This window comes from Dreissena polymorpha, chromosome 8, assembly GCF_020536995.1.
Source record: "Dreissena polymorpha isolate Duluth1 chromosome 8, UMN_Dpol_1.0, whole genome shotgun sequence".
NCBI lineage: Eukaryota > Metazoa > Mollusca > Bivalvia > Myida > Dreissenidae > Dreissena > Dreissena polymorpha.
In genome coordinates, this window is record NC_068362.1 from 34,341,172 (window position 1) to 34,352,877 (window position 11,706).

Genomic DNA, 11,706 nt, shown 5'->3' on the forward strand with positions numbered 1-11,706 from the left:
ATCTCTTTCCTCTGTATTTTTCGGAAACATTATTTAACCCCGTTGTGGTCAACGAAAATGCTTGTTTTAATTTTGTTATTCCATAAACTAACGGGACGCTTTGTAAGACTACATGCACGTAATAACAGATATTGATTTTAGCGGTACCAGCTAAATATGGAATGAGTGCTGTATTGGACGTCATCATTGATGACGTTCAATCGAACGAATGATAAAGGGGGCTAAAATTCGTTAAGCTCCAGCGTATAGCAGCGATTTGGGAGTCTTGAAAACTGGTCTGTAACTTTTGCTGAAATTTGACATGTATATGGACCAGAACTCGATCTACACGATGGCGTATTCGTCATATCTGGGAAAAGTCCAGTTTTTGATAAAATTACGAAAAAGTGGTGTTTTTTATTGCGCAATCGCTATAAAATGAGTTCTCGCCGGAAGCGTTAATAGCGTTAATAGCAACCCAAACACAATTCAACCCAAGGAGACAATTCACGCGATAGACACTTCAAATTTGATTTTAATTAATACATATTGCGATTTTATTCCCAAATTAATAAATAAATTCATATTGCGTTTAACATACATAGCTGAACCCGTTTAGAAAATATTAACAAAACAAACAAAAACAAACAACAGTTAAATTTCATTAATGTAAATATGGTAACCTGATTACATATCCACTAGCGTACACATGAAAAATAGTTCGCAAGTAAACAACAAACAATCAAATTTAAACGCAAATAAGTTAACAAAATATATAAAATAAATCCGAGAAATTGATACTTAAAAATACAATTTCTGCACTAAAAACATTTTTGAGAGTCATTAAAACACATAATTTCGGAAGTATACAACCAACATTCAATATGGCTGCCAATGAACGTTCGAAAAGAACGCGAGAAAGTATTTACAAAATAACATCATCAAAATAATTAAAGTGAACGCTACTTCGCCGTTTTTTAGATAAGTATACGATCTATTGAAAAACACTAGCATTTGACATAAACACACCCGTGGATATGGAAATAGACATCACGCGGCTCCCGCATTTTGCGCTGTGTACGGTTGTTCAGAAAACTTGGTAAGTGTCATTGTGTTCTTGAATTTGTCCGATGAGTTGAATTTTATATACCATTACCATGCGAGAAAGTTTTCAAACACATTTATTTCTCACGAAACTTACCTTTAAAAATAAACAACACAAATATTAGTGGCACGAACTGGTATTGGCACGAAACGACAATCAACCGTTAAAGTTCAAGTTCATAATTTGAATGGAAATACATGTGTTGAATATTGGATAAATTAATCGTTTTGCCGTTAAAAGGGTAATTTTTTTTGGTTTGCTTTGCTTATTTTTTTTATCAAAACACAAGTTGTATAGTTTGATTTCTGTATAACAGTTCAGTTAACGTTATATCTTGAATTTATAAATATCGAAATAGATGTCGGAGTTTGCACATTTCGGACGTTGCTATGCAAATTGCAAGTTAGTTCTCGATAGAATATACTGTTTTACCTTTCGCATACAGTTGTGCAGCTGTTTTCCATGTAATGATGCAATGTTTTACGTCTGGAATACCCCCCTCGATGATTATAAATCATTAACTTCTCAAATTATAAGCATCGTCAACTTGACAAGGTTCTGTTTAATTAATAAATGGTAGAATATGTAAAGCTGAGTAACATTAATTCAGCACACATGACTTGATATGAAATACATATATATCTCGTGTGGCGTATTTTCATTTAAACTCTGGGTTTAATGACTACAAGTCGGCCGTGCAGTTAAATATTTTTTAAAGCATAGAAATATTCCAAAATTATTTTGGATTTTGTGTTTGTCATGCATAATTTAAATTTTCATAGGAATAAAATAACTTACAGCGACAGGATTACGGCTTTGTTATGGTAAGCATTTGATACAAATGTTATTAAGAATGAGTGTGGTTGTAAATAAATTTTGACAAAATGGAACGAAAAAAAAACACAAAATGGAAGTGCGTGCATGTTACTGTATCTTGCAACTTTATTGTTTTAAGAATTGGATTAAAGTTTAAATTTAGGTAAGCGTGTCGCTTATACTAAATTAAGTTCTTAATATCTCCTTTGCTCTTATATGGTATGAAATGCGTATCTCGTGTAACGTAATTTCATTCAAACTCTGGATTTTAATGACGACAAGTCAGACGTGTTATTTTATTTAACAGTAAAATATTTTTAAAGCATCAAGAGATTGTAAAAAATATTTCCGATTGTATTTTTGTCATGCATAATTTAATCTTCCATAAGAATAAAATAACTCGCTGTGTCAATATTTCGGTTTCCTTAATCATGTTTTAGGTAAGAATGGTTAGCATTTGATACACAAGTTTTAAAAAAAATAGTGTGGTTTTTAATAAATTTTGAGAAAGAGACGGATGATCAGAATTGGAGGTTCAAATCTTTGTCAAGTATAAAATGTTAACCATTCTGACCTAAAACACAATACAGGAAACCATACATCCAACTTGTCGTCATTAAAGTCCAGAGTTTACATGAAATTATGTTACACGAGATATGTATTTCATACTATACAGAAGCGAAGGAGTCATAAAAAAACTCAATTTAGTATTAACAACATGCTTACATGTACATCAATTTTAACTTTAATTCTTTGCTTTGAACAATAAAGTTACAAAGATTTGAACCTCCAATTCTGGTCATATTACATTAATATTTGCATATTTTAATACCATATAAATATTGTTTAAATCTATTTGTTGATAAATTTAAAATAGCTGACTTTCCTCTTACATGCCCTTGTATTTCAAGATAGAATACTTTCCTTCACAGAGGAGAGAGGTCTGAGTTTGAATCTCAGTGGGGGCTTCAGAGGATGATTTATTTTTAGAAAAATGATTATATTTGCTTATCTTTTTAAATGACTTTGAGCCACACACCTTAAAATTAACTGCATGGCATAGTAAATTTAAGTATAAATAAGAAACATATCTTTATCTTTGCCATTTAGAATATATCTGGTGATTACAAGGTAGAAATCCGTCTTTTTTGCGCTTTAAAACTTAAAAATAATCGCGTTTGTAGAAATAGACGTAAATGTCTACAAATCCTACTTTCAGTTTAAAAGCGGTACCGTTTGAACAATAATATATTACTTTGTAACTAGGCTATAGATTTAATTTTATCTATGCCAATTAGAATATACAATGTATCTGGTGGTTACAAGGTAGAAATCCGTCTATTTTGCGCTTTAAAACTAAAAAATAATTGCCTTGGTCAAAATATGAGAATACGTATATAGAAATCCTACTTACTGTTTTTAAATAAAAAAATAATAAATTACTTTCTACCTAGGCTATAGATTAAATGACCCTATAATGATCAGATTTGTATGGAATGAGTGCTATATTGACGTCATCATTTGATGACGTTCAATTGAACGAATGATAATGGCGACTAAAATTCGTTAAGCTCCTGGTTATAGCCGCGATTTGGGAGTCTTGAAAACTGGCCCAACACTTGTGCTGAAATTTGACATGTATATGGACCAGAATGCGATCTACCTTTTGGCGTATTCGTCATATCTGGGAAAAGTCCAGTTTTTGATAAATTTACGAAAAAGTGGTGTTTTTTATTGCGCAATCGCTATAAAATGAGTACTCGCTGGAAGCGTTAATAGCAACCCAAACACAATTCACCCCCAAGAGACAATTCACGCGCTAGACACTTAAAATTTGATTTTAAATAATACATATTGCGATTTTATTCCCAAATTAATTAATAATTTCATCTCTCGTTTAACATACGTTTTAGAAAATATTAACAAAACAAACAAAAACAAACAGCCGTTAAATTTTATTGTTGTAAATATGGTAACCTGATTACATATCCACTAGCGTCTATGCATATTTACACATAAAAAATAGTTCGCAAGTAAGCAACAAACAATCACATTCAAACGCAAATTATTTAACAAAATATATAAATTTATGCTAGAAATCGAAACTTAAATACAATGTCTGCACTAAAAACACAATACCAATAGTTTTTACAATAACACATTCGACATGTACATGTACTTCCAACAACACGCCAACCTCTATTTTCAAAGCGAATGTGTAGAGTAACATTTCAACAATAAAGACAAACTGGAACTGGAGTTTAACTTAGTGCGCAAATTGGAAGTGATTACAGTAATTTATTTTTCAACTTGTCAATCTCCGTAGTATACGTTTAGTTGTGAGATGTTAACGGTTTCCCAAAAAAAACATGCCTTCGCTACGAAGTCAAAGTGGGTGGGGAACGAGACTGCTTGTGGATTTCGAGTTGCTGGAAGTTTGTAACGAAGCTGCTTTTGTGCAATATTCAGCGATTTTGCAAGCTGTGTGTTTGAAGTTGGAGATATATATTGCTGACATTAATGATGTTGTGTACGTTCTTGTGACCACTGATCTGCATATGATACCAGTGGGAGAGCATCCCGAATCCCAGTTCCCACATAGTCTGCAACAGATGTTTCCTGGTCGAGTGGTTGGTAAGTTTCATCGTTATACATGCATATTACACATTTTACATTATTTGTGCTATTTTTGACACCCATTTTTCATGCTGATGAACCAACGGTCAGTGCCAGTAGTCCTACTGTCATTGGTCTGTGTGCTTGTTGAAAGTACATGTAGAAAGGGTTGATTAGCTCCAATAAGCCATGTTGCTCTTTTTTGGATAAAATTTATGGCAGTTGGCTTTTTTATCTTTGTGCAGCAACATCTGCCGCCTCATTTTTTGAAAACATTAGTCGCACACTGTTCATATTGTGGAAAAATGAGTCTTGCATGTAAAAGTAAGAAAAATGGGTGGTGACTATTCAACAATGTGAAAAAATGAGTCGCGCATTGTTTAAAATACTTAAAATATCAGTCGCAAACATTAGAAAAATGTAAAAAAAGTGTCTCACAATGTTGAAAATTGTGAAATATGAGTCGTACAATGTTGAAGGTTGTAAAAAATGAGCCTCGCAATCTAGACAATTATGGAAAAATAAGTAAGGGGACAAAAATTCCACTCGTCTGCTCATATTGACGAGTGAAATCTTTAAAGGACAAGTGAATTTCCCTAAAGCGCTCGTCCTACAGGACGAGAGAAAAAGCTGATGTTAAAATATGTTTTTTAAGACCCGTAAATAATTAAATAAAATCATTTTCTTAAAGCATATCTATTCCGAAAGTAGAACGAGAATGAACTGGAAATTGTAATTGTAAATTTCATACAACAGGTGCGCATTGTTATGCGAGACTAAGTCGCGAGTAAATATTGGTGTCAATGTTGACAGGGAAACATCCGACTGCATTCACTGTAAGTATTGATTTTTAAAGAATTATTTAACTGCAAAGTACAGTTTATAACTAGTCTGAATTTCGTCCGAAAAATGTCTGACATTTGAGCGTTCTTTAAAGGGATGGGGGGGAGTTTGGTGTTCAAACATCCCAAACAGGAAAGCACGCAAGCATTAGAAAAAAGTAAAACAGCAGTCTTCATTTATTTATTTTGTGTTCCTCATAAATAACTTATTTCACTGCTCAACATTTCTTTTTTGATCAGCTGGCATGAATAACTGAGTAAGCAGCATTTTAGCAGTGATATAGTAAATTTTATTAGTCATATTAGCCCTTTGCAAACTTTATTTCACACATATTCAAGGACGAGTGCATATGTGTTTGCAGGACGAGTGCACATTTAAATGCACTCGTCCTGCAGGACGAGTGCAGTTTAGAAATATTTTTGTCCCCTGTAAGTTGCACACTGTTCAAAATTGTGAACAAATGACTTGTTACTGTTGGAAATAGTGAAAATAATTAATTGAGCATTGTTCAAATTTGTGAAAATATGAGTCTCAAACTATTCAAATTTGTGAGAAAAAAAGTCGCTAACTGTCGAAAAATGTGAAAAAATGAGTTGCACACTTTTTAAAATACTGACCATTTGCATTGCAAATTCCTCTACCGGTAATTAAAATACTGACCATTTGCGTTGCAAATTCCTCTAATTTTTGCAAAAACAGCTTTCACTATTTATTTATTTAATAATAATCAGCGTTCTAGATAAGCTGCGTATCAGCGTAATATACGCATTCGAAATATCAAGATACGCTCAATTTATCATTTCCGTGCGTACATTTAAGCAAGCCAATCTGGACTTACGCTAATGCTGTAAATTCTCTGCGCAGTGCCCCAGATAATTATTTGAGAAATAGGGTTTTCACCCATTGATTTGAAAAATAGGGTGATTTCCTTCTTGAAATAGGGTGAAATAATTTATAAAAATGCATACCTTTATATCATTAATGTTTTACTTCTGTGGAAGATGCTCACTTGTACTGATTCAATAAAACTTTAAACTATCATAATTAACTTTAATAAACTGATGTTTCATAACATCTTTAATCATTGAAACTGTCCTTAATATAAACTTAAAACAAACAAAAATTCGATAACACGAATGATCATTTGGCTCTTGCTTTCTTGGTTCGAAACAGTTTGCGATCGACTGATATTTTTTTCTCAACAATAGCGGAAGTCTTTCGACCTCTCTTAGACATTTTTATTTTGCATCGTTATAGAAACTGAAAGTACGGGCACTTTATAAATACATGCACAATGAGCGACGGATAAAGTCAGATTGAAAACGCATGTATGTCGAGGAAAACAATTTGATCACACTTTATTTAACTATGAAATCTAGAACGCAGAGAGTTTGAATAAAGCTTGACTGTTTTCATGGTCCGTCATCCAGGCGCTTGCTTAATAAATACGCGTGACGATAATAATTTCAAAGAGAAAATACCGAAAATGAGCATTTAGTATTTTCGATTGAAGCTATTGTGTTGTACGCATTGAATTTGACGAATTTGCGCACAAATCAAAATGGTTGCGTTTTCAATAGGCATGTTATTGAATTTCTTTGCGTTTTTAGACATTTTAATAGGGTGAAAGACGCAGATACACAGCTTATCTGGGGCACTGATGCGTATATCATAAACAAAAAATATAAACAGCTGATTGTCTTTAGCCAAAAAATGAGACTGGTTATCGTAAAAATTAGAGCTGGTTGTAGAAATAGTTAGCCAGTCGGTATGTATACTCTGTAGCATCTAGATGCATGGTAAATTTAGTATTGATTTTTTAACAGACAGTCAAGCGCTTATGTGTTTATTAAATTACATGAAGTGGTCAGCATGGCTTCTTCCAAGCCAACACAAATTACTTCTCAAAGTACAATTGATTCTTTGTGTATGGCAAAAATTGTATCGAGTAATAAAATTGTACTGCCAATACTGAATGATTTAAATTCCTCTGTTTTAAAATCAAAAAGGAACCACTAAAATGCTAATAAAACAACTGTTGAAAGTTGGCAAAAAAGTTCTCCGTTGGCCACGGTGGTGGATAATAACGACGAAGATCTTAAATGTAATCTGCCAACAAGTTAAAATAACAAGAAATTAAGAAACCTACTAATATGAAGGAATACACATAGTTAGTTGTTAATTGTTATTAAAGTAGAGTGTCTGTACCCCGGCTATATTCTGGTTTTACTTTTAGCAAATTACCCTTCAACCAAGGCGAAATTTGACCATTTACCCCTATGCTTTGAAAAGTGGGGGTATTTACCCCCATGGGTACATTTTTTTTATCCTATTACCAGCTGAAAATCGATAGTATAACAACGATCGTATAAACTTTACCTTAATACTATCGCTATTTTTTCCGACCTCTATCTTAAGAACACTATATGTTTAAATGTGACGTCATAGCAAATGATGACGTTGAAGTAAACAAACACTTTGAAGTCAACTTGGAAAACCAGCGCTGTTTCTTTGAATTTTAAAGTATTTATACTTTTTTTGAACGATAAATGACCACAAAAAAGGATAAATAGAAAATTATGTGGATAAACTGGATAAAGATCAAGTTTATCATGCTCGGCACGAACCATGTTAGCGGCAAGCCTCGCGCTTCATCGGTTCTAAGCCTCGCATGATAAACTTGATCCAAAACTCACATAATATTCTCTATATCTATAATGCTGAATAATTGAGGTAAAAAAACAAGTCTATTATAAAAAAAATTCAGTTTAAAGAAATCGTAATTATTTTTTATTTAAAGTTATTTACGGCCATTTCATATGCCTATAATTATTATCATTTTTTTTATTATGATATTGTGTGACAGAGGTCCTAATTTAACGACAACTCTTGTGTTTAAACTGTTAAACAAATTAACAGTATACTATATGCAAAGACTCACACTGGACAAATTAATCATTAAATCTACAATGAATGGGAAGTAAGCATTTGTCCCTCTATTTACATTGTTTTTTATCATGATAGAGTTTTTTTTCTCTAACCCGTGATATTAAAGAAAAGATGAAACTGATCAAACAGCAAAGCTCAGTCTTGTATGGTATGAAATTACTGAGGGTGTATATCTCATACACCATCACTCACTTACTAAGGCTCGATTGGTCATTGTTGGCTCGGGTACTACTTACATGTACCCTGGGTAGTATACTTACATGTACCCCGGGTACGGAGTATATACTTAAACGTACCCGGTGATATTAGACTGTACCTGAGTTGTATATCCTCCCAAAATCCGATACGCTACTGATTACCGTTAAACGATATTGTTTACCTTAAACAAACTTCTATTTTAAAATTTCTGCATCATGTTGCTTTTTATCCCCACACTTTTTGAAAAGCGTGGGGATATTGATCATATTGTGGGTATCTCCGCCGTCCGTCCGTCCTGGCCTGGCCACTATCTCCTCCTACACTATATGCACTAGAACCTTGAAACTTACACACATGGTAGCTATGAGCATATGTGCGACCCTGCACTATTTGGAATTTTGATCTGACCCCTGGGTCAAAAGTTATGTGGTTGGGCCCGGGCCGGGTCAGAGATTTTTACTCATTTTTTAGGTTATTTTACTATAATTTCTTCATTTCTACACTGATTGTCTTCAAATTGATACCAAACCTCTCTTATGACAATACGGTAAATCTCAACTATGCATGGCCCCATTACCAACCCTGGGGGCCCCGCCCACATAGGCCACTCCCACTAAAAATTGCAGTTTTACTATAATTTCTTAATTTCTACACCGATTCACTTCAAATTGATACTGAACCTTTCTTATGACAAAACTATCAACCTCAGATATGCATGGGCCCCATTACCAACCCTGGGGAACCCCACCCACATAGGCCACGCCAACCCAAAAATGCCTTTTACTATAATTTCTTCATTTCTACAACGATTCACTTCAAATTGATACGGAACCTCGGCCCCATTATCAACCCTGGAGCGCCCCGCCCACATAGGCCACACCCACCAAAAATTGCCTTTTACTATAATTTCTTCATTTCTACACCGATTTACTTCAAATTGATACTGAACCTCTCTTATGACAATACGATCAATCTCAACTATGTATGGCCCCATTACCAACCCTGGGGCAACCCGCCCACATAGGCCACGCCCATCAAAAATTGCCTTTTACTATAATTTCTTCAATTCTACACCAGTTCACTTCTAATTGATAATGAACTTCTCTTATGACAATACGGTCAATCTCAACTATGCATGGCCACATTACCAACCCTGGGGTGCCCCTGGGTCAAACATGCGGCGTGGGGATACGCGTCGGCCTCTGCCGCACCATTTCTAGTTGAGTATGCATGTCTATAATATAAAGGCTGTTAAAAGGAAAATTGACCTAAATGTGAACATAATTAATTTTTACAAATTAGCCGACAACAACTGATTTAGCATTAAAATTCTCAGTTACGTTTTAGTATATTTATCGTACCCAGGGTACATGTAAGTATACTTAAGAGTACCTGAGGTGCATGTAAGTACTGTGCCAACAATGACCAATGAAGCCTTACTAACTGTATAATGATTATATCTCACCAACTACCTTAACCTTGTGTTTATTAACCTGAAATTTATGTAAAATCTGGCTTTTTTACTTTAATTTTTCATTCAATTGATTATGCAATTTTTGACTTATCTCGTGGGAAATTATTTGAATCTTTGGATATTAATGTATTTTAATGTTGTGTTTGTCACGCATAATTCAGTGTTTTCCAAAAAAATTGAGTAGCCAGTTATATGGGCAGCAACTATGCGGTAAAACAAAAGCATTTGTGACATTTAACTTGATGTATTTGGGAATAGTAGCCGGCATGTAAAAGAAGTCGTTTTAATGCAGGTATTACATTGTAAATATTTATTTATTATTTCGAAGATAACAGTCATTGCAACGTGTTTAGTGAATATTACATCGATAGGCTGGCATGAAAAGTAGCTCCTTTTGAAGCACAAACTGCATCCAAGAATATATCATGGCTGACCCGGTTTGATGAGGCCTGTTTTTTGATAATAATTTATTACTATTTTTACTTCCGTGTTCATAATCTTTACGGGCGCCATGCTGGAAATAGTCCGTTTCCCACAATGCATTTACAGCGTTGACACACTGGGTCTATACCGGGAAAAACCACGCGCCAGTTTTGGCGCCTGACGTCATCCCGCCGAAATTTTCATTGGGCAATTCATATGTAAACGTCATTGTATTCGCAAAAAGGCGGTAAACTTTAAAAGCCAGACATTGAGGGCAAGGTGCGAAAGTAAAATGTCTCGGATATTGGGAAAAAAACGCGCGTGTTAGTCAGTTAAATAGTTACTTAGTTAGTTACTTATTTTGTTTAAAGTTCATAAATTTATATTGAAAAGTGTAAGGCAATAATAACTTAAACGGACTAATGCACAATGTGACCAACGGACTGTCGGATTACTAACGGTAAGAAAACATGCAGTTTATTGTCAATATTGACAAAAATCTGCGCAGATTTATTGGCTTTGCGTAATGCCCCTTTTCGCACTGTTTTCAGAAACTTGTGTTTACAATCACACTCGCATATGGAAATATCATGAATATAAGTGACATGAACGCCTGTGAATGTCTTTGCTGCAACTAGTTTAGTGGAGTGTAACATATATTATGCGCATGCGCTTCGATTGTTTTATTACATGCGGTATTGGCAGCCATTTAAAGAAATGTGAAAACAACACATTAATCTTACTTGTTCTCGTTCTAATTAATATAATTTTTCAACAGCTTGGTCGAGTATCGAGGTAAATATATTTAAATGCGTTTGCATATAAACTGAATACCGTATGAAACGTGTAGATGATGCTTTTCTGCATTTATTAACGACTGCAATTGTTTGTGAAATACCATTGTTTTTTACTGTTATAAAATTGTGTATTTCTAATATTTGGGTATAATACGTGTGTCTGGATATATTAGATATATTATATGGTTGTTTTATATAGTGCATATACAATGAATAACTTATGAGGGCTTAGTGTGACGATTTAGAATACAGTTTGGATCCTGATGAGACGCCATGGTTTGTGGTGTCTCATAAAGTGCAAATATTTCAAGGGAGACGACTGTTATAAGTTTCTGATCAGCACAAATTACACAATTAACTCCCTTTCTTTACGGGCTCCATGAAAATGCTATGTCCACGTATAAAACTGTTTTACAGTGTGAAGACCCTACATAAAAATGCGGATTTTTTTCTTACGTGGTATCTTGCGACACACATTTTCAAGTCTATTTCTTAACATTTGGCAT